This window comes from Petromyzon marinus, chromosome 15, assembly GCF_048934315.1.
Source record: "Petromyzon marinus isolate PM22_M1 ecotype Great Lakes invasive population chromosome 15, UKy_Petmar_22M1.pri1.0, whole genome shotgun sequence".
Classification (NCBI taxonomy): domain Eukaryota; kingdom Metazoa; phylum Chordata; class Hyperoartia; order Petromyzontiformes; family Petromyzontidae; genus Petromyzon; species Petromyzon marinus.
The window spans coordinates 15,213,874-15,241,799 of record NC_133681.1 but is presented as its reverse complement, the minus strand read 5'-3'; the positions used below and the strand labels follow the sequence as shown (position 1 = coordinate 15,241,799).

The 27,926-nt window shown below is 42.2% G+C and overlaps 1 long non-coding RNA gene across 2 annotated transcripts; it reads right to left on the bottom strand.

Moving 5' to 3' along the window:
• Positions 1-461: 461 nt before the first annotated feature.
• On the bottom strand, positions 462-27,327 carry LOC116942721 (uncharacterized). 2 transcript variants are annotated; one of them, XR_004402847.2, is made up of 4 exons: positions 20,029-27,327; positions 19,539-19,649; positions 4,381-4,579; positions 462-2,545 (listed from the first exon to the last, which is right to left on the bottom strand). It is a non-coding gene; the product is annotated as an uncharacterized LOC116942721 (long non-coding RNA). The 2 variants fall into 2 exon arrangements; XR_004402844.2 differs by lacking the exon at positions 20,029-27,327 and having other exon boundaries at positions 19,539-19,987.
• Positions 27,328-27,926: the final 599 nt, after the last annotated feature.

Genomic DNA, 27,926 nt, shown 5'->3' with positions numbered 1-27,926 from the left:
CCGTACAAATAATTCACTGGGAAACCGGATTGCCTTAGGAAATCAGAAGCTATTTGCCGCTTCCTGTATGTCTCAAGAGCCCCACAGCTTCAGTATACGCCACTACAGGCGAGCTGTACGTAATCCATTATTGAAAATATATATCTCGTCCTTTGTTACAAATTCACGCGTCAACTTTTAGGGACAGATATCACATCATGTTTTTTGTTTTGGCAAGGGGGTGGGTTGGTGGTGGTGGTGGTGGTGGTTGGGGGGGGGGGAAGGGATTTCGGTTGTTGTTTGGTTTTGTTTGTTTTTGCTAAATACCTCACTGCTTGTGATAAGGGCCAGATCTGTTACATGGACGTTAACAGGAAACAAGAAATGCACCAAAAGTCACGTTGTGCTCTTCATGAAAAAGTATTTCATGGCATTAATTCCCTTTGATGCAAAGCCACAACACGCAAACCTTGAGTGCGGTGTGAATTATTTTACGTTTATTTTACATGTACATCTCACTGTCACTCTTTAAACAAGGAATCAGGGGTAATACATTTTAGGGCATGTGCACAGTTTAACAATGTCAAACAGTATATATTTTTAATATAATTGTTATAAAAAGTCAATATTAATTTTCCATTATGCAAAGAATCATACACAAATAGCAATATTGTATTATTGCTGTTATTGAAAAATATTAATCGTTAAATAGTTTTGACAATTCACAGAATGCAGCTCGGGCAATGCCTTAATGTTTAAAATTCAAGCACACGAAATTATTACATGTTCCATTAAATTTCTAATTATAATAAATAAACAAATAACACTAAGATACGTTTTGCAATTAAAAAATAATAATTATCAAAAATACTTTACATTTTGCTCTGTTACGTGTTTAAAGTAAAAATGCGACCACTTACAACCATGCCATCTTCTTGTGAAAGGGTGTTTTGATTCACACTGCTAACGATATAAATAAGTCAATACATATATATCGCCATCAGTGTCGTGACCAAGCAATTGCAGGGATGCGCCCTGACCTCTAAAAAAAATCTACAAAGCTTTACAGTACTTAAAGTTGTCTAACCTTCGATTGGAACAGTTCGTTACGTACGGTGCGAAAGAAGTTAACATACATTCATTTTAAGTGGAAACTCATTTGTCATTTTGGATTCCAGTTGTGATTTTAATTGCACCATAGTATGAAGTTGCTCTAGCAGTTAAAATAATACATGCTTTAATTTTCACAAAGACATTTGCCCACAATCTAAATCGCCAGGAGTAGCACGATGAGCAAGCAATTGAACGGTTGCACATTCGCCTTCTTTTAAATCTAAATACCTAACAAGGAACGCCAACTACACCATAGTAAACAGTTGTTAAAATTAATGCCTGTTTGAATTTTTCAGAGGCACATTGGTAATTCTATTCGTGGTGTTTTATTAGTGCTGTCATTTTTTTTCCTTTCCACTCCCCGACAACCCCGTTAGGCTGAAAATCTGGAGCCACACAGCATTGATCCACCTTCTGAGCCTGTTTATTAGCTGCAGGCGCAATGCACAACTGTACAGCAGGGATTTGAGCGGAACAGTATGGCGCATGTGTTTCCACGCTTATCAGTAAATCTTATTAGGATTTGGCTTTTGTACCTTATAAAACACGGCACACCATGTACGGATACACGGTGTGTTGTGTAAACGTGTTTGAAAAGTATAGTTTTACATTTTTATGGTATAATTTGAATTCGTATGATATCATGCACTGATGTCAGTGGACGTTTGCTTTTTTTACATATTCAATACATAGCAATGTTTAATTTGTATAATTTATTGCATTTATGGTTGGTGATAATTTTGACTCGTTTTGCATTTATAATTAAAATCAAGTTAAAACACATTGCACATCATCAATAAAAATGTTAAAAACGCGTGCCAATTTTACATATAAGTGATAACCAACCACATATGTGATCAATTATACAAATTGAACATTGTTGCGTATTCAATATATATGACAACAAAGCAGACATTCACTAAAATAAGTGCACTATATAAACATTAATTCAAATTAGATCAATCCATTAAAACAATATATTTCAAACATGTTTAAAATTCGCATCACAAATGCAAATTTTACAAAAATAACATTAAAGAAACATAGTAAATATTATTTAAAAAATGATAATACATTTTTAAAATAACCATTTGGAATGTCAAGTTAGACACAATCTCAATTTACAATTAATTAACTGATATATTTTATTTTGTTTAAGTTGTCTATACATTTCATGCATGTGCATAAATGGTAGCAGCCAGCAAATGTTCAAGCATCATTACTGCAAAGGGCTTTTCAGTGTCTTACAATTATGGAAGCATGAAGTCACATCCTGAGGCCCTCTTATTATTTAAAAAACATTTATTATTTGCTACATGTAAGAGTTGTGAATGCGCCTGGCATGGTATGGGGACTAATGCAATGAGCTACAGGAATTATATTTTAAAAGGCCTAGGCTTGATGTTACACAAACCAAATGCTCCGATGCATTCATCCGGTCATGCCTTTGGCCCTGAAGGGAAAAAAAATGGTTTCAGTGAAATTAAAGCCACGTATTTAATAAGTAAATAAAACAAATGCGCACAGGCAAGGAGGGGGGGGGGCAGTCCAAAAGTTATGGTACGTAGACACTAAAATTCAGGAAAACAAAGACTTATTCACCCATTTACTCCGCGCAAGTATTAAGTATCCGCGTCGGTGCACTCATTGTCATGTGAAACACGGAGAGCGCTCGAGATAAGCCCAAGGTTAGCTAGGCGCTACTCTTTGTAGGGTATCATTCTCAGATGGTTGATCCAGCCCCCCTCGTGTACGTACGTATATACAAGACAATTGTGCGCATTCGATGTATTTTACTTCAATTTAAATATGACATTGCATTCGACAACGCTGCAATCAAACGCAGCAACAAAACAATACCTATTGGACGACTCATTACGTGGGCAATGCATGTATGGATACACTTGGCCAGAGGGGTGCGTTTAAGGGCATGTGCAGTTGAATACATAAACTTGCTGACAATAAGCAGAGGAATATATAAAAAAAACCCGAATGTCTCAATGTTCTATATCGTCGTGTCATAATGAGGGTATCTAACAAGTTTGTCAGGTTTTATTTTTAAGTATGCTTCAGTTTATTTTGATGGTATAACTACATTCCAGCGGCAGAACCACATCACTTGCCAGGTTTTCAAGTAGCATTATCACCCAGATACAATTTTTGAGCAGTACTTAGGATGCTAAACAATATTAACCATGTAATGCGACAAATATTCCGATTATAACAGATATTTTTGGTTTGTTATATATTTGAGAAATAACCGTGAAAGTGTATAACAATCTTGATTGACAACAATGCCTCCGTCTAAAACATATTGTGGGGAAAGGTAAGCATGGTAGATCATATTGCAATCTACATTTGTGTAATAATCTGTATAATTATGAAAGCGAATTACCCAAACCATCACACATGATACGTACTTTTTTCCTTTTAGGGTGGTGTTTGTGACTCGTAAAATGGGTTGGGTTTTTGTTATATGTCCAACACTATAAATGCAGTTCTGTATTACAAACAAAGTGTTTAATAACCTATATTTTATTTGTTTCTAGAATGTCTATGTACCATAAGATGAGATAAAATTGTAAATTCTAAGCTGGTTCAAATATCATATTTTAAAGAAAGATATCCCGTAGGTATTTTTGTAAGGATTTTATTGTGACCTTAGCTTGTAATAGCAAGCTGAATCACTCGGCCCAACAAATGAGCTTTATGACAAATTGCAGCATGCCCTGAATAATAATTACATAATCAACGGCACGTCAGGTACACAGTAAATCCTAACACTTTATTCCTATGGGACGTCTATTAATTAAATAAATAACCGCGTAGCCCTACCGCTAAACAGAGAAAGATACGTTGCAGATTTTAATTTCGTCATACAACTCATATATTCACATAGTAAAAAATAAAAAGACGATTTTTGAAGTTTCATATTTTTTATTTATGCGTAAGAAAATAGAAATTTCAAGCCCTCATTTTATTTTCTCAATTTTATAGAAACTTGGCTACACATCCAGTGATAATTAATACACTGTCAAATCTTACAGTGACATATTCCATAATATTGCAAGACACCACCCTAACAGAAATTCAAGCCCACACCCAAGTCACTTGGATTGGATGAATGAGGAAACTGCGTACGGTTACATCTCTGCCCCCACTTTACACAGATGTGGGAGGAAAGAGAAAAGGGAAGAAGTTAACTGTGCCTCTAAATGCTCGAGAACAGCAGATCCACGGAGGAAATTGCTATTGTTGAAAAATGGAGACAGATTTTGAACCACTTACTGGCAGTATTGCAGTAACTTGTTTCTTCCATCACTTGCGGGCTGCAGGGTTATGGATGCCTCTCCGTGTGACTCCGATCTGACCGATGGGGTTTTTTTGAGAAGAACTCTGCAGACTACTGCGCACCACCCACAGTCTTCCATGGCAACGTGTTCCCGAAAACTGCCGCTGTAGCAATTGCCCTTGAGGTGGTGGGCTGCTGGGGGAAAAAAACAAAAGACACGTCGGGTATTATTTTCTCATTCCTTTTCTCTCCCTTTTAGAGCAACAAGATGAAGCTCTTCAATCCAATGTTGCCTAATTGGTGCACTTGGAGGCACCGTGCAATTTTTAAAATTAAATATTTTTACAGGAACAAGGGTAAAATTATTTCAAAGCGTGTTACCCCCCCCGCCCCCCTCCCTTAGACATTCGATAATTCATTTACATAGTTGGAACTGAACACTCCTGCACGCTTTGCACAACACCCGTTTAAACGCTCCGGCTTTTCATCGTCAATATCACGATTCGCCATTGATTTTTGTATTAGGCCACGAAATGATTTAAACAAATGTGTCATGAATCCCTCCACCACCCAACACAGCTTAACAAATTAAACTGCCCCCGTGCACAAGCGTTTTAACTGTACACTCCTGTACAGCTATAACCTATACTCGCTGTAGCACCTTAACAAGGTAGACTGGTATAATGATACTCTTGGTGTAGGCCTTTACTCTGCTGTAGCGATACAAGTTGTCCTACTGCGACTAGCACACACATTGTTCACTCCAAACGAGGTCTTAAACACATCCCTCGGCTCTATTTTCAGCCCTGTTGCAATTATTGTCGCTTCATGCTACTGAAAGCATGAATGAACATATATATTTTTTTTAAAATTATTCCAGCCTAGATTTACAGGAACACAAACTTTCACAGCACCTGCTCTTCATTTTCACGACACCGACGTTCGCACTTGAATTACATCTCAAAGTTCTACATCTCTACTCGTGCCGATGCGGATAGTGCCGTGAAAGCAAATCGTTTTATTGTTATCCGTCAAAGTGAAGCAATGAGCGAGTTACATGAACGCTAACACATTCCACGCACGTACACATTTGCCAAATGCGCTCTTGTATTTGTTTTGCCGCCAAAAAAAAAACCTGTTGAGAGATTCGATCGTGCGTGGTATCGCGTGTTTCAGCTGAGTATACCTGATTCACTTTGCACTCGCAAAACAAAACAAAAGTTACAGCCGCGTTCGCCATCAATTCAAAAACAACAAACAACAAACATGAAAACGGCCGAAACCTTTCACCCCTCGACTTTTTTTTGCAAAGTTAGTTTTATTTTCTTTAGTTCTGCCACGGCGAACACAACAACACACTTTGACCGTCGCTCGGCGTGCATCAGTGACCGGAGAGACGCATCACGTGGCAAAAACCTTCACGATTTCTTATCCCGTTCCCCCTTTTTTTCGTGGTGTTGTTGTTGTTGGTGGTGTTGTTGTTGTGTGTTGTGTGTCTTTGTGGTTTTTGGAACGAGTGCCCGCACATCCCCCCCCCCCCCGGGGGGCAGTGTGGATGCCCCAAAAGCCCACATAAGCCTGGGTAAGTGGCTAATTGATGATAGACAGGCTTCCTGATGGGATGCCTGCATTAATTACCTCAATAGCCGGCTGAGCCGACATACCAGCAGGGGCGGTGAGAGCACACACACACAGTCCTGTTCGTTTGGCCTGAGGCCTGGAACGCTCTCAACTGAAGCCCTACAATTATGGTGGATCAACGTATAATCTATTTTACTGTAGCTGAACAAATTATAATAGAAGAAGAAGAAATGCATAAAGTCTTTAGGTACACATATATGTAGATGTACCGCTGGGTACGAATAACAACAAAACTGTCTCGGGAAACTGTGAGCGCGAGCGGTGAGTGTTGCTGTAATATGGGTTTTGAGACGAGTTATTAACAACTCCCAGCAATCGTCGAGGGCAGTAGTTGTCATGTAATGTCCTTCGGGCTTCACTAGATGGCAGAGTGCAACTGAAACGACGCTGCGGGGGAGGGGCAATGAAGACACAGCGCCGTGGGGGGGGGGGGGTGCCGCCTTAATGACTTTGCGCGGGTCACAATGGAGAGGTCACATTTTTATGCCACACTCCCGCGCAAGGGCTCCCGACGTCAGATCCCAGGGGAATATGCATTCATTATTTCCCATCCTCAACCACCCTACTCCCTCATTCGCCCGCAGCCCTCCGCTCGCCCTTCCCTCACGACAGCTGTTATATTATGTGCTTTAACACCCGTGCGATGTGGCCGCAGTTCATCCTGCAGCCGCTGCAAACGGTGCTGGTGAAAAAGGGCATATCCCGTTTCAGCTTGCCGCCATATGGTCGCGAGCAAGAGCGTGCGCCGACGAAATCAAGTCAGGAACAGCAAAGCAACTTTTCACGTGTTCTGGTTATCGTCAACCAAATGACACGTAGTTTCGCTCATAAATAAGTAATAGGTTTTGTACAAACATTTATGGTGCTGATGAATTATTTTTTTTAAAAAATGCACCAATAATCATTGCATGTCATGTTCTATTAATCACCTCCATTAATATTATAACATATTTAAATTAAGGGAATGAACGTGAATGAACGCGGTCAATTATTAAACGTGAATATTTGCTATCCGTACTTACATACATTTTATGTAGTGCCTCAAACCACTTAAACTTTGACTTGCTTTATGCAACGCATGATTAAAGCAACGAGAAGCAAGTCAATAGAGCTGGTGGCTTTGATAAATTGTGGGTTTGGACTCTGCATCTGCTACTTAACCAGGTGTTTGGCACTGCGCATTACAGAGCCATAAGCTGGGTTCACAGCCATATATTCAATTTGCATACACCTGCTCAGGTGAAGGGTTATTTATTTTCCTCAACAATGCGTAGATTATAAAGTATACCCCCCCCACCCCCGCTCCACACACTGCAAAGCAATTGGATTGAACTGGTTTCAAAAAAATCGCAAGGCGAAGATTTTATTGTCGGAAATAAAGGTATAATTTATACAAAAGGGAGAATAATATTTGAAGGCAATAAAGGAAGGGAGGCAATGTGCGTGATATAAAATTAAACTAAACCAACAATCCCACAAGCAACAATATAATGCAATTAAGAATGAGGCTGGAATGGGGAAAAAAAATATGAGTCTACATTTGGCCGTGAGGGCTTTTCTCAGGACTGATGAAACACACTCAGATTTTGTCTTTATTTTAGTCATGATGAAGGCCCATAGGCCTTGTGTAATAATTACTATATCCCCCCCCACCCCCTTTCCTTTGTGTTATCTGGAATCCACTTTTATTTTATTACCTGTTAAAAGAATAAAACATTGACTTGAAGCTTTCGTGACTGCAGGAATTCGTTTTCTTTGGGTCGTTCCGTAAAGTCACGTGGATAGGTTTAAAGAAAATAATTTAAAAAAAACGACGACGTTTCGATCGCAACTCGAGCGGTCGTCATCAGGAAAAGGACAAAAAGAAAAATGAGAAAAAGAATAAAAGAATGCTGATGCCAGAGAAAAGAAAGCAAGAGCAGGAACAACAACGTGATTTACTAACTTTTTGGTTGCACAACTGTGTACTCTTTGGTTCTATTCGGTAAAGTCACGTAAAAAAAAATTCACGACGTTTCGGCCACACCACAAGTGGCCGAAACGTCGTGAATTTTTTTGTTGTTTTTTTTAACGTAACTTTACCGAATAGAACAAAAGAGTATTGATCCTTGCAGTCACGAAAGCTTCAAATCTAGAAATGCACGACTGTGTGTTAATGTCAACAGCGGCTTGGAACTGTGCACCGTGCTCCAAAATGTCTAAATTAAGTAGGTGCGGTAATTTTTTTTCTTCTTACGTAATGTCAAGTTACGCCTAAATTATACGTCCAGGTTGAGGTTTGCGAGCCGTGTGATAGCTTCGGGAGCAGCGTGACAAATGCCGTCCGGTCCGCCGGAGAGAGGGCATGGAATGCGGTTGCTCGCGATATAGTCCCAATGTGTGGTCCGGGTGGCCACAGCCACTGCATTGTGGGTCAACTTTAATTATCCGCTTGTGGCTAATACATTGATATGATGATGATGGTGGTGGTGATAATAATAATAATAATGTACAGCCCTATGTCATTCACGTGCTGAATAAACGCTTCTGCACACCATGCCAGTCGTGGAGTTTGTTTGACCATACTTCACCACGCTGGTCAGTGTGGGTTGCTGAAAAGGGGGAGGGGATCTGGGACCGGTGCAGACAGCAACTTGACAATTATTGTAGTCATGATCGGAATTAAAGTTCAGGTGGCCTGGGTGATAGCAGAGCACACTAATCACTGTGCCACCGCTTACCGCCATTATTATGTAGGCAGCTATTATGTATTTAAACAAATGAGACTCGAGAAGATACAAGCAGCAGCACCAAGCTGTGAGGAAAGAAAGGTACAATAACCCACGAAAAAACTACTTTGCTAAAATATATTACATGGAAGAAGACTACAGCATAAAAATAAGATATAGAGAATTGTACCATAACTCAAAGATGCATAGTATCGTTTTTAATACAATAAACCACAATACCAACGTGTATATATATAAAAAGCAGTCATTTTATATAACACTCAAAATATGGAGTGTGAAAAACAAATTCTACCATCTCACACAGGTGGCCAAGCGATGACAATTCAACAGTGTATTCCTAAATCTATCCGTGTGGATTCTGTTGATTGTTATCCACTCGCATGCGCGCATTTTCTCTTTAAATTCTCCGCACATGGCCAGAGACGCATTCATAGAATTAACCAAACATCTCAATGTGGAGCCATTGTGTTATTATTTTATAAAAGGTTCTTTCAATGGGCAGTCTCTATTGGGTAAAGAACAAAAGAGAGCCCATCGTTATTATGAGTATTATGACTTTTCTAAACGACACAGCATAAGACTCTTTAAAACCAAACAGGCCTCGCACCTGCCCCCCACTCCGCAATGGACAATTGGACATTGACTCGTCTGCCGGCTTGGTCAACGCGAGGTCACTGCTCGTGAACCCCAACGGCGCGATCGCTCTGCGCGGATTAGGAGAATTAAACGGGGCGGTCCCTGAAGCCGCCCGGTGGGCCATTGTGGGGGTCTCAGTGCGACAAACGGGCGATTGAAACCCACGCAGGGATTAATTCACTCACGCACGCCCTCCTTCGACTCTCCCCCTTGAGCCGCCATCGCCGTCCCACCGAGGAGGCACGTGGCTTTTGCAGCCCGTCACAAAGGAGGCGTCTTTGTATGCGGGGGGGGGGGGAGGAGGGGGGTGGAGAAAATAAAACCCTCTTCGCACAATATGTTAGGCATTTAACAGATTACATCCGACGAAACGTTTTTTTTTAGAAATCTCAACAAAGACGTATGCTAATCGTTTAGATCATATAGCGTTCATTTCGTTTGCCGCGCCTCTGTAAATGTTAGATGCCGTAGAGGGCTGCAGCAGCGATGTATTGAGGATGTAATAAAAGGTTTTAAGCGTGTTTTCCCATTCTGTCATTCTATTATTTGAAGAGGTAAAATTACAGTCTAAAGTATAATAATTGACTGTTCTTTGTCGATCCACTGCTGGATGAAGGTGCACCCACATCATGTCAATCATGGGCAAATCATGGAGTTAGGTCTTACCATACTGATCAGTGGAGGTTAATGAATCGGGGAGGGCGGGGGTAGTGGGGGGGGGGTGGGGGCGTGGCCTGTCAAGATGTCACTCGTCGCTATAGTTAGCCGTGGTCAGAAATTAAACTCGCTGGGTTCATAGCGCAGGGCACTGACCTATGCCCGACCGCTCCGCCCCACATAAAAGTTATCACTTCGTAATATACTGCTTCACCAGTAACATACAAAAAAATATAATGAAGACAATATCTGAGACAGTAGAGATGGTGTTATAGATAGTAACAACAGTATTGATGATGGCACTCACAATGTCAATAGCAGTTGTCATACAGCTGATGGTGGTGGCAGACACGGTGAAGATAACACCAAGATAGGGGACACGCTGGAGATGGCGTTAACCCTGCTAACCAACACTTGCAAAAATTGGTGTTGATATTGGAAAAGCCATCTGTTCTCTGTCAAAACGATGCATTTATAATCGCATATGTTCATTTGACAAATATGATTAAAAACAGCAATTATTGTGTATATTCCTCACTGTCAGAGAAAAGTGGACTGTGTTTTGGTAATTTGGTCTTGTACAGAATATGAATAATAAGTACATAAACATATTTTTATATTATACTGAGTTTTTAAATGCTTCAAGCTAGTATCGTTTTTAGTACAATGCCAAAGCAGTGTTTTAGATGTACAGCACAAGCAGAGTTTGATTTCTGATAATTACATTTCGAGTGTATTTGTATTACTATATCGTTAATGGACAGCAGACACCACACACACAGGCGCACGCGAAATGCTCTGCACCTCTTTGAAAGCGTACAGGAGCATTGTGCCCTTTGTTCTTGAGAAAGTTAAAAAGAATATGAGATGTGAAGTTGTATAGATGACTGCAATTAAATCACTTAAAGCCCCAGAGCATTAAAAACACATTACAATTGCTTCCAACGCACATCCCAGGACGATATGGTGCAGTGGCAGATGGTCATAGAGTGGTTAGAAACTATGGAAAAAAATTACACGTTAAGTCGGGAGAAACTTAATAATGCATTACACCAACACAAATGCACAATTGAGCTCGCGCTGGCAATGGACACAGTCGATGAAGAAGCCAAAAGGATTAAACTGGCTTCTCGGTATTGGGAGAGTTCAAAAGGAATGATTTGGGCCATCATCCCGCCACCACCATCAGAGAGGTGTGAGTGTCATCATTGCTGTGCACCCACCTCTATACAACGTGGCCGACTGTGACAAATTGTTAAACCCAAGCAACTAGAAAAAAAGGTGCGCAGATCGTAATAGTCCGTGGGCCAGAGCTGAAATTGGTACGACCTCAGATCGTAAAAATGTGAGTAGCACCGATGGCTAATGTGAGTGAATTACTTCATAATCCACTCATTGCAATGGTTATCCCATAATTCACAACAGTTGGTCACATAAAGATATCCAAACCACTGAAGTGATGCCATATCACGTGGTGCCACCTTGTGAAATCATCTGGCCTGCGCTGATGGACTATCATCTCCAGTGGGACTATAGGAAGTGGCCGTGTGTGCATATCTTCAGCATGAAGACTTCTCTACGGTGATCGTTGGCTCTGGGAAAGGTCACAGTCAGGTCAAAACGGTGGCCAGCAGAAGTGGCCAGGTGGCTCAGGGGACCAGAGCGTGAAGCCAAGTACCACTCATACCCTGGATTTAGCCACTCAGGATTAAGCAGCGTGTAGTGATCATCAACTCACTATGTGTAGTGCATGGGTGGTGTATGTATGCTGAACTTCTTTCGCACCATATGTAGCCATCCGTACTTATCGGAGGTGCGGGTCAAACAACCCCTATGACTGGTATGGCGTGGGAAGGCCATCATCCAGCACTGGATTGATCAACGGTCAATGAGAAAAAATATTTGTGAAACATCAAGCATTTCCTATGTTTTTACATTTTATGGAGCAACTCAATTCCTGTGGCCCAGTGTTAGATGGCTTCTGCCAGGGCACATGGCGGCATTAGTTTAACAGGCCAAATCTGTATGATGAGACTCAATGAAGACAAATCAGTTTAATGGTTACCATTTTAAACAAATGTATACATGTATGTATGTTGATCTTCTTTCGCACCCTGCACAGCCAACAGCGCTATGTGGAGGTGGGGGGGGGGGAAGGACAACAAACTAAACACAAAAAGCAGCTCTTAAGAATGGAGTTTTCAACCTAGATTTAAAAGCACATAGCTCCAGAGGCTTCATAATATTGGAAGGAAGGGCGTTCCAGACGGCCACAGAAGCGCATCTGAAAGCGCGTGATGCGGTGACCATCTTTGGTCGATGGCCAACCAAAAGCCGCTGCTACGAGAATGACCGGCGTTCACGTGATGGTTCATGTTCCTTGACAATACGCTGAGTTGAGCATCTCGTAATTAAACAGCGTGCAGGAACCGTGTTCCACTTATTTTGGCTGAATTACAGCTCGGAATAGCAGATGTCGATATAACTGCCACGTGATGAAAAGTTATCTGCAGCAGGGTATGCAGCAACATCTGCAACACCTCGTGTGAGGATAAAGAAGGTCAGTTGAATGTAATTAAGACGTTGTTATATTATATATATACTCCTGCGGGTAATTTGTAACATACAAAGCGACGCTTTGCTCTGAGAGACTTCCAAATGAGACTTTTTTATTGTCACGACATGACAAAAAATTAGCACAACTGGAATAAAATTGGGCAAAAGAAAGAGAGAGAGAGAGAAATAAAAAAAACGGGTGCCTAGAATGCTCTACACACAACCTTGTGGCATTGGGGGGGCGGTGGCATGGCAGCCAATATTAAACAAACTTTAAAACAAACGTGAAACCCTACACCGAATGAGTAACGATACGATCTGCTGTTGTCTGTCGTGCGTCCTGCTCCGGCTTCTCACCGCATCTCTGTGTTCGAGGGGAAAAAAAACCGAGAACGAAGCGATGGCTTCGTTGTTTTCGTTTTTTTTGCACTGACCACGTTTGACTGGACTGTCAGTCAAATGTGGTCAGTGCAAAGAGCATACACCATCACGCGCACAACCAAGCCTACCGATTTAAGCGGTAGGTTAACGATTGTGTATCTCTTTAACAGCATGCTCACTTACACAGTTAATGCCTCTTCTTTACAAAACAGAACATTCCCAGTAGGGTTGTGGTAAGTATGCAACAGGTATAGCAGTGCCTCTCTATGCGGAAAAACAAAACAGAATGCATCTTTTTCCCCAAGTGAGAATATAGCTCAGTTTAGCTACAAGCATTTAGGAAAATTATCAGGATGAGTAATTCGGCTATTATGTGTTTATATGATGCCAACATTTCTATAAATGTGTCACGCGAAAACCAGATGTTCATGTCATGGAACTGAATATATTTAGTCTGGTTGTGGTGAAGCGAAAAATTCCAAATCCATAAGATCTCCTTCCCATGGTCAGCTTCCCCTTCTAAGGCATTGCTTTGTTTGTGTCAGTGTCACATTAGAGTAATAACAACTTTACATTTCCACCATAGAATGAAGCATGTTTTCATCTTTAACATGTTTTAATTTTTACAGCAACAATTTGGAAAAGCCTTTATCCAGCAGTGGATTGATCATGGCTGCTTGATGATGATGGCGACTGCCATTCGCATAGTTGTTTGAGGGCACACCCATTAATGGAAATACGATCATCTCATTGTGCATATTCAACCACGATTGCATCTAAATCCGTTTCACACGTGCCGCAGTTCACACGCGCACGACTTTCGTGCGTGAAATTTGAACGCGTCCTTGTCGCCAGACCACGTGTGGCTTCGGGACACAATGCGGAGGTCACCACCGAAATGCGAGCGGCACTCAGTCGAATGTCCTGATGCGACTGAGGCCGCTGTTTTGTCTACGTCGTCGCGGGGAATTCCCATCCCGCGGCAGGTCCAGCGGAAAAAGGCGGGCATCAGACACGTGGTCGTCTGCGCCTCCCCATGCGTCTCGCTGCCGAGCCGTCTAGCTCCCCTGTTGCCTCAATCAATGGGCGAGGTGGGGCTGTCTTCATTCACAGCAGACGCTCACGCTGCTCCGCTCTTTAATTATCCCCCTTCCCCATCATAGGCCGTGTTGTGTCAACAGGAGCACTGTGATGTTAAATGCTCCCGCGGTTGGAGGGAGTTACAGCGCCACGCAGGCATCTCCACTCCTCTTAAACATTATCTTGGCGGCGGGCGATGGCTGGGTGTGGCGTTTGAAAGGGCTCCAAAGTAGAGGATTCCACACCAGGAGATGTTAAGCGCCCTACTTTTGAAAATTGCATTCATCAAGTGACTCTGGAAAAATAAGTGACGGTCGCTTCTGTTTACAGGCATCAGGAAGAGAGATAAATAAAGGGTCACATACAGCACTCACGCACACGAGCGCGAGTGCGTGCAGTACTCTATTTGCAGACACAATAGGAATAACATCAGTTTGTAATGTTAATAAAGATAGCCAGATCGCCCGCGCAAACATTGGCACGCTTTCACATCGTTCCATTTGCTATGGTAAACAAAATTTCGCTGCAATCGAAATATAATACAATTAAAAGCTATAAATTGAAATAATGAAAGCAAAAAACCCACGACTTTTTTCTCCGCCTGATGAAGGCCTCTTGTGTTGCAATCGAAACGTCGTGTTTTTTTATTTTATCATTTAAAGTTATCATTTGAATTTGTTTTAATCTACGTGACTTTACCAAAAGAACCAAGAATATGAATCCCTGCAGTCACGAAAGTTGTAAGCCAAAATTCGGAGAGACGTCATGGATATCGCCCCTCTCACACCAAGGCCACGATGTCTGTGCATCGTTGGTGTTCCCGCTGAAAAGGTTAACGCTGCAAAACACTAGAAAAACCTGGGTTCATTTATGCGTAGCTGGCCAGGGTTTATTTATTAATGTATTTATTTCCGGAATGAGCATTTAGGAGGAATATTAAACTAGTACGCATTCCAAAAATGTCTAATGTTAAAACATGTTTGCTTTTTTACGAGTTGCAGCTTGCTTCTTAATTATTTGGAAACCTGGTACCAGATATAATAATTGCACAATAGAAGCTAGGGGGAATGTTAAGCAAGTCTTGTCCATTATACCATAATATAGAGTTCAGTATAAAAATGTTCTTATCATGCCATTTACATGTTAAATATGTACATACCCCAATCATGCAGACATTAAATTTTGAGCCTAAAAGGTCGATATACAATAATTTAAAATCTTAATACATTTAAATACAAAAAAGCATTGTACGACACTGTTACGTGCATTGCATAACTGCCTGTCCAAACAATTAGTCTTCCACGCATGAGAGATAGAATAACACTTTGACTCGCACTCGATCGAGCGACGTTCAAACGCGTTTTCATCTATTTTTAACTTGTGTTGAGGGTCCACGCCACCTCTTCAGCAACCTCCAGCGAGGGATCCTGTGATCCACCACAGCGCAGGGTCAGGCTGGTGTCACGGGGCCAAAGGCCACTACAAACAGGACAGAGAGCACATTTACAACAACTACAGCCCGTCCCATTCATTGTGGATTGAACTCGATTCAAGCGGCCTCTTAACCTCTTCAATGTAAGTTTATGACAAGAGACCACATACCAAAGGCGGAGCAGTGGCTCGCGCAGCTCACTGCTCATCAATGAGCCTCTTTATGCTCATGAGTCCCGTATAACACTTTTAAGAGGTATACTCTAAGACACAAACGACCCCGCTGATCCCTCATCACGACAAAAAAAGGTGGCGCTGCCGAGGATTAGCTGATTGGCCGAGGAATGCCGAAAGAACAAATTTTCACGGTGGCTTCGGCAACTGCCCCTTCAGGTCACCCGTGTCGCCACCCGTGCGCAAAGAACTCGAGGAATGCGGTGCGGGGTCGTGGGCGAGCGTGGGTGAGTGTGGGTGAGAGTGGGTGAGCGTGGGTGAGTGTGGGTGAGCGTGGGTGAGTGTGGGTGAGCATGGAGGGGCAAACACCCGGCTAAGCTGCTCCGGATGACGACACTACTTCAAGGAGAGGGGTCGAGCAACAATTTCTCGTTCCCTGCAACTTGTCAATCAGTTTCAAAGTACTTTGAATATTTCCATGTGAGTTATCTGTCTCTCCATTCGACCTCTCCTTCCCTCCCCCCTCCCCCCTGTGTCCTGCTCACCTTTTTTCTATTTTTTTCCCAGCTCTACCTGCAGAAAAGTGCAACCAAGGCGATATGCTTATCGTCCAAATCCGTACGTCCAGGCAATTATAACACGGACGCCACTCCTGGGCTGCCTGCTGAGATTATGGATGTCAGTGTACGCTGTCAGCCGTGAAGTTTGTGCTGCACACACACAACCCACTTGCACTGCAGGTAAAAATAAGGTAGCCACTGTCCACGATCATAATACACCTTTTGTCAAGTAGACTAAACTATTAAACACATTTTTTTTATGTTGCCAGGTGAGGTCCACTGAGCTATGCAGCTCTCTTTCAGAAGCGAACTGGCCACAAATGAGAGCTCAACGAAGTGGCTCATCACGTGTGTGAACATGTATGGCACCTAAATACTCCAAACGCATGTGGATTCTAAATGTGGTGGGGGAAAAACCGGAGAACCCAGAGAAAATTCCTCGTGGCCACGGAGAGAAACTCCAAATATAGAGCAGGCAACAGGCTCGAGATAAAACCTACGACCTCCTGTATACCAGGTGAAGTAGTTCATATCTTGCCATCACAAATTTGCATAATCCTAGTTTGGTCCCTTCCTGTAAAGCCACGTTTTTTTTATTTTCTTTAAAAAGTAAATACCATGGCATGCTTTGCCAATTGTACCCATTCCCCCGACCACTGTGGAAACAATGCAAACCAAGCAAAAAGATCGTTTCAATTGTATCACATGCAATTGTGAAATACCGAAGGTAATGCATTTCATAATATATAAATATAATCTACGATATAAAAGAAACTTACGTGGCATCAACAGATGTTATGCCGTTGTAGTGTAATCTTTAAAAAATGGTAATAGTTCGTTGTTTATCCATTATATGCACGGGTCATATGTTCTTGTATATGAATTAACTATCGGTCATAGGCTAATAATAATCTACAGGTCATCTAACACTGTATCACACCAGGCGGGAGAGTGGGCCCTGGTCCGAATCCAGGAAAAGTCATTAACTCAATTCTGCATCTCCCCAGGGTTGATAAATTGCATGCCTCTTTGAGGGGACGTCAACAGTGGTAGTTTATTAATTGTATCTTCCCCTGCCATAGGAATGTGGAATTGCCACGACTGGCTCAGGGATGTTAAGATGAGATGAGCACCGTCATACGTTCGTTTGTGTGGAAAACCATGAATATATATTTTTAATGGACTATACATGTTTGTAGCATCGAATAATATATATGTATGACATTCATAGGCATGCATCTAGTCGGTTTACTGAATAAGAACAAATGTAGCACTTCATAATTACAGATGAAAGTAAAAAACAATGTAAGCATAAGACTTCAGGATATGCCACCCACAATTACTTAATAATGCAACTGGGTCTTATTAAATTGACACACAGGTCTGAAACATTGACACGGGAAAGTTGTATGATGCACAAGTTGATTGTGGAGAATGTAATTTATATCTTTACGATATGTCCGCGAGCCATAAATTACTCCGCACAAAGTTTATCCATTGTATGATTAATTGTAGCCAGTATGCCCTGCAACTGCTAAAAAAAAAGGAACCAAACTTTATTTATTACTTTTGTTTAATACCAACTGAAGCACACTTCATACATTATGAACAGGATAATAACCAATTCTTTAAGAAAGGTAACAACTGCCAATCCCCACACATACTGCAGGCAAGCCTTTAGGAATAGCAATAATTACATGCTTTATCATTACAATTTCCATACATGATTTACATGTTATGCTTATTTAGAGCTTGAATTAACGACGCGTTATCCATAGCACGGAAATTTTAGTGAATTTGTTTTCCCGGAAGTGACGTTTACAAACTTTCCGCGGCGTTTTTTTGCGCGTGCGGAGTGTGGACTCGCTTCCTTCCGTAGGGGTTGTTAGGCAAGAAGAGGAAAAATTATTCTACCCACCGCTAACACCGTATACACAGAGCTTCATCACAACAATGGTCTTGTAGCAAAATAATTTGTCCATTTATCAAAGTTGGACAGTTGACCCCCCCCTTGAAACATAACATCATTTGGACTCTGTCGATAAAGACCTCGGGCCTAAGCTTGCTTGTTACAACTTTGTCCGGCGCGGGGAAAATCTACAGCTGCTTTATGACACCAGCAAAGCTGAGCTTCAGCTTGGATCTAGAAATGTGTGGAAGTTTACTGAATATGTGTGTCTTTGTGCGTGGAAATCCACATCCATCTGCTCAATCATCTCACGAGGATTCTCTTCAAATTAATGCAACTGTGGGCTTTTCATCACCGCACATTGGCGTGCAGCCTAAACATAACATCCCTGCAGTTTCCTGCCCATGCCACTGCTGGCTGAAGGGCCTATGCGAGCAGGAGCTCTGGATAGGTCCTCTCGTCTAGAGGGCATTTTTGGCCTACTCTTCCACACTGGCTGGAAATTCTTCTACGCTTTCACGCTGGCCAGACACCTTTCAAGAGTTGGCAGGACATACATGTTATCCTGACACACGTGACCTGCCAATTGACTGGATTTTGTTATCCCATTTACACTGCTGATTGAACAGAGGCAGTGGATATTTAAGAAAGCTATACCATTGATTCAACTGCCGCGTCCGGAGATTGAACCGGTGACCCCTGGATTGCGAGTGTACATTGTTTAGTCTACAGGCAGCTTCCATCACGTCCAACGAAACATTGTCCTTGTTTAAAATAATGATAGCAATAATAAACGTGCAATATAAATGCATTTAAATACAATGCTGTAATTTCATATTTGGATAGATTATTTCTTGATTGCTTTAGCCATGCAATTGAATTGGGCGAAATGTTTCACAACCACAAAACTTGTTGGTGGTTTTAGAATGTGTCTGCGTATAAAACATCTATTGTATTTATTTTGGGTTCATGAATTTGCTGAAAACTACAAATGGCAAAAGCAGAGCGTAATGTTTATAATTGTCGTATTAATAACAATTTGGCATTTTTAAATATCTCATGCTTAAATGACAGTTGTCCGCGAATGTTTATGATAAAAACACTACTTTCAAAACGACTGCATTGCATGTCATTTATCAATGGCAAAGTGTATGACAAATGGGTGTGGATAATATCGTAAAAGAAATATTAAAATAGCGGTGAGAAGCCAATGCAATGATGGACGTAATAATGTATTATGATCAGTGGAGTTATTCCTTCTGAAGCAGTGCAGAATTAAATGAAAAAAAACCTTATTATAAATTATGTCAGGTAGAAGGAACTGTATTCACGACAAAGTGTAATTATCCCAAATTATGTTAAATAACGCCATCTCCTCTCATTCCAAGCCATGGTTGTACCTGTAATTCGTTAAGTTAATTTGGCTTAGATTAGTGCTAATCCACGCTTTGATCACTCCTTTGCATCTTCTGCAGGCAGCAACGTTCTCTGTAGGGAGCCACTCAAACCCACTGAAAAACAATCATAGAAGACATCAAATTATTAAACTCCCGAGTGCTGAGGGCAAGACATTTTTTTTTTGCGTACAAGTTCTACGTATTTGTTTAGCACGGTGTTTTTTTTCTGTACATTACCACTATTATTATTATTATCCTATTTTCATTTTTTTTCACATTGGGAAAGAAGCAAAAAGGAAACACTGGAATATCTGTCAAGCTGACAGGCCTAACTGGAAGGCATTGGAGGCTTCGCAGTCCTGAAGGTAATATTCTGTTGTGTCTGATCATGTTAAATGTCAATGGGAAGTGCGGGGTGGGGTGGGGGGCTAGTCGGGGGGGGGGGGTCAAGGATGGAAGGGGAGGAGGTCCCATCCCCGAAGTCCGCGCTCACCGTGAGCCGCATGACGAGAGCTTGCTGGCAGGCCGGATCTGTCACGGAGTGGCCAGTCTGCCTCTGGGTGGGTGGGTGGCCCGTGGCCCGCCCCTCCGCCCGCTGCTCCCGCTACGCGGCAACTCGCACACTCCCTCCCGTTGAGCGGACGCCGCTCATAACCTTACCGTGCAGTGGCGTTTGCCCTTCACGCTTCGCCCCCTTGTTAACCCTCGCCCGCCCCAGCCAGCCCGAGAGCCGCCCGCGCTTTGCGAATTGCCAGAGCGGCGAGCGATAGAAGGGAGCGGTGATTGAACGCTTCCCAGATTGAGAGCAACAACAATAACAAAAATGGCCCGTATCCGAAAGGAGCGTGTTGCTTAGACGGCAAGATGCCTGCGTGTAAATTGGCAAGAGGTCCGGTGCGCACTCACAAGATTGCACGTGTTGCGCTGGACGTGAGCTCGTTAAGACTGACAATTTTGCTTTAACACCGTATCGGCAGCTATCCCATGTATCCGCTGTACGCTATTCCTGGCCGCAGTGATGTTTACCTATTATGGTGGCTCCTGCCGTCAGTAACCTCAGGGATCCACGATAATTGTCCCCGTCCTATCCTATGGTCAGAATTAGGCAATTAACAAGCGTATGCAAAACAGTGTTGCTGATTTACATGTGGAGAGTGAAATGAGATAACTGTGCTACCAACTGACGAGTGAACACGACAGCAGCCATGAACGTCAAAGGGAAGTTTAAGGGTAGTTTCACATTTTGAGCTGGCTTAGAAATGTTGGTTGGAAGATTTACACTTGCAGATGCATGCCAATTTAATGTTGGCAACTTGAATAGCGTGGCGTTTCTGGCCATAGTCTAGGCATTAAAGGGTTCAATAATTATTTGCGTAAAGGCACCACAGCACATTTCATTAATGCGTCCTGTTTAGGCTAACAAGCAATGGCATCTGACATGCTGTTGGTCAAAGTCAACTTATGCATCATTACAAAAATTGTGCAAAAGCCTTCCTTTGACATTTTGATGCAATGCTCTTGCAAAAGTTATTGGCAATAAGTTTCGCATTCATCTTGACGTTATGTTTCAAAACAATTCTGAAGTATGAATGCGTCCAATATATATTTATTTTTTGCATTATATGCCATGATTTATCGTAGAGAAATATATATATAATTTGTGACCTAATTGGCCATATTTTTGTTCTCTAGTACAATAATACATCTATATGTTCATACAGATTTATATCATCACAACTTCAGGAATTGTACAACTTTAAAAAAATGCAAATTTTCTGGCAGCTTTATTACAAACTTATAACATTTCACCAACATTTCAGAAGTATGACTTTTTTTGCAAAAAACACATTTTCAACCTACATTCAATTTTGAGGCGTGTACAATCTGCAAGGTTTGGCCATTGCCTTCCACAACACTGATGCCCAATCCGGGAAGAACTACATATATATTTTTGCTGATACAGGAGGAAGTGCTCTGAAACTTTGACCATTTACTCACATTAACCACTTGTACAAGGGGGTCTGATTACCGCACGCGGGAATCACGCTCCGTCCTTGGTTGAGAGCAACAAACCCCATCCATGAAAGAAGTGGCCTACCAACTGGCGATCCCCAGGCAGGAGTGCCCATAAGCAAAACATTGCTGCTGCCACGTCCACGCTTGTTACGCGAGATTAGTGTAACACTGACCCCGACTGGCGCCAAACTCACCGTGAGATGACACACACGGAGCGATATGAACTCGGCTCATTCCTCCGCCCGCTGATCATTGCATCAGCTCGCTCGCAGCCAAAGCAAGACACGAAACTATAACTCCAAGAGGCCAAACAAAAAGAAAGGCGTGTTATTTTCCCAGCCAGTGCATTTTTGTTTGCTTCAAATGCCAATTAATGTATAAATAAGTGGAGCAGAAGTGCATTATAAAATTTGAGCGTTCTTAGGTTTGATGTGGCATTAGTTTACTGTTCATGCTTGTTTGTTTTGTTAATTCATGGGTGATGTAATGATTTATTTTTTGCAATAGCACGCAATAATACAATTAATTAAACATGTTCCGGTGTGTGTATATATAAGTGTAGTCCATTGTTTTATTCTTTAACACACACGCACATATACTGTTACATTCCAGAACCGCAAGCGATGACAACTTTGGGAGGCCTTCATCCAGCAGTGGATTGATCATGGCGAAGATGATGATGATGATGATACGTTTGACGAATTTATTTGCAGTGACAAAATGCACAGTTGCTAGCATTACACAACAACGCCATCACCATTAAGCACTGGTTATGTGAATGTTTGCCAAATGCAATGGAAGCAATGTTGTGCAGGAAAGATCTCTGGGGGACTATGTAAATGCAGCGTAAGCTTTAGCCCCATTGTGTATTATTGAGTGGCCAATTGTGTGAATTGATCTGCCCCTGCTTGTCCTTGATGCCACATTGTCCGGGTCATGGAAACTCCTCCAAGGTCACTCGAATTAGTCACAACTCACAAACGTGGTAAACGATAATCCCCCAAAAAATGATACATATGCTCATTGGCATCATCATCATGATCATCATCATATACCTACCACACGGATGGGTTCTGTTGCAGGGCCGTTCTTGTCAACTTTATAAACTGTCCGAATATAAAACTATTTCCTCTTCGAGTATGTGTATAAAAAAGGTAATAGTTCAAAAGTCATGGGAAGGGGACAAAGAAAAACACCCATTGCTATGTATAACCCATGGCCTGGAGTAACTAATAAATTAGCATAGCTGCAAATAGCCAATGCCCAGATAATAACATAGTCAGATTGCACCATATAGTATGCATGAAGATCCCATTATGCCATATATACATCAATAACACACGCACACAATCATACTTTCTTCCTAACAACGACCCATGTAAGCATCACATTTAATATACAGGATCGTGGTCGTCTGTCCGGTAGCGTTGTGTTTTGTAGTTACCATGCACAGGGTCAGTGCAGGTCTGAAGGCAGTTAATTTTGCAATGCTCAAAAGATATGAACATTCACTATTATATTGCTCTGCATTGTTATGACAATGCCAAAGATAGGGTGATTGGGATACCTTGTTTAGCTGTAGGGGTAAGAGGGCGTCACACATTTTATAATGTTTATAATTCCAACGGAATACATGAATTGTTGATAGCCCAGAGCACATCATTTCATGATGAACAGCAACGCATAGAAAAGAATATGTAAAATATAAATATATAAATGAACACAACCACGTAATGGTGAATACATTTTCCTTTGCTTAAATAAACATGAAGGTGTAGGTGGGAGCAGGTGGTCTGTGGACTTGTTCCAAAACTTCAAAAACAATTATAATAATTATATTTCTACCGAACGTCCAAGCCGTGGGTGATGCTCAAGTGCCATCACGCACGTGTGTGTGTGTGTACGGTAGTGTAGCAGCGGTTAGCGCTACGCTGCGCTACGAACCCGGCGACCCGAGTTCGATTCCCGCTCATGGTCAACACCAGTGTGACGAATATTTGAACCGGTCCTGGGCCTCCCCTAGGTCGACTCAGCCTCAAATGAGTACCTGGTGCGGTGTGTAAACATCGCCACTGGGGAGACAAAGGCGGTCGGACGTGGTGTTGGCCACCTACCCCCTTGTGTGCCGTGCCGGCCTTTATAGGTGCTCGCTAACAGCACTTGCCCCAACAGTCTTCGGGTCAGTGTCTGTTGTACATACAGTAGATGCAGTTGTAAAATAATAATAATAAATGTGTACATTCATTTCATTGTATGTGTCAGTCAAGAAGTGTTGTTGTACATGAATGCAAATGTTTTTATTTAAACCAGGGTAATACGGTGCGTCTGCCGACAACTCGAAATCTATTTCAGGTCAGCTGCATGCAGGAATAAGAATGCGTCCAAGAGAACGTGGAAGAGATGGAGCAATGAAATTGGCTTTTCTTGCAGGTGTTTGATGGCATTATTACAGCGCAGGATGGCGGGAGATGGCGGCGGCTTAGGGAGGCAGTGGATTGACCATGGCTGCTGCTGATGATTATGGTGGTTATGAAACAATGCACAACATCATAAATGTTGTATAGCCTGGCTTCCATTGTACCTGCAGTTGGACAGTTATACAAACTTTGGAATTCACTTCAATGGTTATTTTAACATCAGATTTGTTGTTGTTGTTGAACGCATATATACGTAATGTTTTACAGTATCGGGCCTAATGCAAATCATAGTTCCAGTATGTCGGCTTCTTAGCCATGAAACAAAATTGAGACAAAATAAATTCCTTTGTAAATCAACTTTTGGGTGGAGGCCTCCCAAAACTTTGTTGGTTGTGAGAGTTGTCTGACTACACTTCACCATACTGGTCAGTGCTGGTTGGTAAAGGGTCGGTGGGCAAGCCTGAGACTGGATCAGATGCCACTCGCCACCGATGTTAGCCGTGGCTGGGAATCGACCACGGATTATTGGGTTCATGGCATGCGACCCACTAAACCACTGCTCCCCATGCTAAAACATATGCGTACAATCATTTTAATAAAACAATTAAAGTATTTTTCAATGAGTAAAAACTAATCTGAATGCACTCAATCTCGTCAGAAGCTAATCAGGATTTTTTTTTTTAAGCCTGGCTAGTACTTGGATAGAAGTTTGATTATGAGCACGAGGTTTTGTGAAATTGCTGCTGTGAGGTGGCGCGGAGATGAGAGTAGAGCGATGGATTCTTGAATACATCTGTGCAGAGCTTTGGGTGTCACTCGCCTCTTATAACGTTTTATGTGGGGCACTCGCGTTTCGTCCCAAATGCTGGTAACTCATGAATGGAGCTGACCGAACTTCCCAGTGCAGGACGCTCGTCATCCCTAGAGTGGGAGTGAATCGCCTCAATGAGGCCCACTCATTTTATCGATGCCAGATGAGTGAGCACCCATGACTAGGAAGTGAACTTGTAACCTTCGCATCGTACGTATGTATGTATGTTGAACTCCATTCGCACTGTACGTAAACAACAGTGCCCATTGGAGGTGCTGGTAAGGTGTGCAGCCTAACCGCTGTTGTGCCAACCAAGGCGATTGTTCAAAATGACCGATTTGAACATTATATTATTTTGTCCTTATCACCCCGAATGCTACACGTATGTGGGATGCGATTGGTGGTGGAGTTGTTAGGGTGCTGTATTAGAAACGCACGCTCCAATTGGCATGGTTAGCTACGTACGGTGCGAAAGAAGTTCAAAATACGTGCATAAACCCTGGCGGCCTGGGTTAGATTCTCACATGCCATGGGCTAAAATCAGTGCGCTTAGATTCCTGAACCGGCTCTGGCTCCCCCTTCCCTAACCCGCACTGACTAGCGTGGTGAAGTATGGTCAAGCACCTCCACGACCGAAACATTAGAAAACTTACATTGAGAAGTTGGATTGGCAAAGGGCTGTAAATAAATGAATAAATAAAACCCCACGTATATGTTAATAGACTCGGCCATGGAATAATACTACCGATTTCAAATTATAGCCCAACATTAGATACGATGACATGGCAGTGAATAGAATTCAACCCGTTGCAAAAAGTACCATTAACAGTGAAGTTAATAATGTGTGGCAGGAAGAATGGAGAATAAAACCCCGTAGTTTATTAATTATAAACCATTCGGAAGCATTTAAGTCATTAACTTATGTGGGGTTTATTAAAAGTAATGACCATACTTTGCAGATACATTCTCAAATGTTCACGTTCTCATGTTTCAATCCATAAAACGTTATAGGAATGTCCAACATAGGCTGCACTATACATTACTGCTATAAAAATGCCTTTGAGGTTATGCTTTTAAAATGAAATCAATGCACATTTAAGCTTATTTGGCGGAGACATAGAGCCTTGGCTTCACAACATGGTTAGCATATGTCAAAGTACTTCTGCGTCATTTTCAACATGTGAGCTACACTGCGTTAGTCAAAACCGTTATGCTGAATTAATTCAGGATTTCTCTATGCAGTTCACTTTGCATATCCACATTTTGTCCTGTGAATTTACGAAGCGGTCTAACTCACGCAATATTTCGGGTTTACTGGCTAAGACTCACTCCCACGATCGATTTCTTTTTTGGGATCTGGTTTAAAATAAAGCTTGACAAATTCGCTGGCAACGAGTGCATGCGGTTACGTGGCATGCATCATAGCCACCACATGCAAATGCTTTTCAATCCGAAAGAAGTATAAACAACAATTGTGAACGTTTTGGAGATGTCATGAAGAAAGTAACAAGATGCAAAACAAAATCCGAAAAGGAGTCAAAGAAACGCCCTCCCATCAAGGGAATTTACAGCGATATCAGACATTTTATTTGATAATGGAAAGTAACTCACCAATGCATCCAAAAGTGGAACGTTTTCAATCAGTAGATATTGACCGTGATGATGTACGGACCAAAAAGATGGATTCTGATAAAAAAAAAGCGTGAACAAAAACTGAAACTATATCACGTGACCCTTTTTTGCCAGTATCAAGGTGTGAAAAATAAGAATAGGTTTAACCCGTTCTGGCAGTAGAAAAAAGGTGTTGTCCAATCAGTTTCAAAGACAATGCAGAAATTATATCAGAGCATGTTTGTGTGCATGTTCGCCACGAGAACGTGTGGTTAATGCAGACTTTTAATTCCTTGCAAAATGCATCTATTTTGTGTTTGGACATATTAACACAACTGTTTTATTGCCAGAAAGGGTACATCATATTCTTTGTTTTACTTTACTGAAACGATGCAGAGGCATGGAGAGAGGGCCAACGCTGGCAATTCGACTTGGAGATAGAAAGAGCAACACGTGGATGAGAGAGGTAAAGACATTCTAATTAGACACATCGCATTCACCGTTAGGACAGATGATAGCAGCCAAAGGAGGAAACACGGCCAATAGGACAATCAACATGCAGACGAAGTGATGGGGGTAAGTTCATGCGCAGGACCTAGATGGACCGTGGCACAGTAGGAGCTTGAAGCACCGCGAGGGAGGACTTCATCCAGCGGCACATGAATCAGGGTAGGTGGTGATGATTAAATATCGGTCAAAGACACAATAACAATTCCATTTATATAGCGGCTTTTCATAAACGTCCTCAAAGCGCTGGGCAGGACACAGCAGCAGCAGCAGACACTCAGCATAAAAATAATTACATTATAAATACATTTAAAGAAAACATTTACTCAAGAAACTAAAACTTTAGCAATGGATTAATGTTGGTAATATCGTCCTGTTGCATACGTCTCCTATGCACTGAATGTTGTGCTTCGCTAAAACTTTGGCAATATTACACCGAATATTACACCGAACATAGCCAACCGTGATAATAGGAGGTGTGGGCGAGGGACAACACAATAAGCACGCAAAGTGAGTTGCAAAGAAATGAGTTTTCAATTCAGATTTAAAAGTGCACGGCTCCAGTAGCTTCCTCACATCGGATGAGCGCGTTCCAGACGGCCACGGAAGCGCATCTGAAAGCGCGCGATGCGGCGACCGCCGCATTTGTCCGATGGTTTGGCCAAATCCCGCCTGTGGAGGGCACGACAGCGATCGCCGTAGCTGGCATGGCTGAGAGTGCAACTTCTCCTAGCGTGTGCAACCCAAACAACACAAAGCTCCGCGAAAAGGGCAATAAATGAAAGCGCATGGTGGGTTGGGGGGGGGTGGAAGCAACTTCTTTTTGCAGCGCCGCAGTTCGCGAAAGCCGCCCGCCCGCTCGCTCGCTCTAATCGCGCGCGCGCACGTGTCCACAAGCATCGTGTTCTAATAAAAATGTTGCACGCGTGAACAAGCCTTAAGAGAGGCGCAGCAGCGGCAGCAGCAGCGGCGGCAGTGTGCGTGTCTCCGCGTGCGTACGCAAGGTGTCGCAGGCAGTCACAAGTGGTC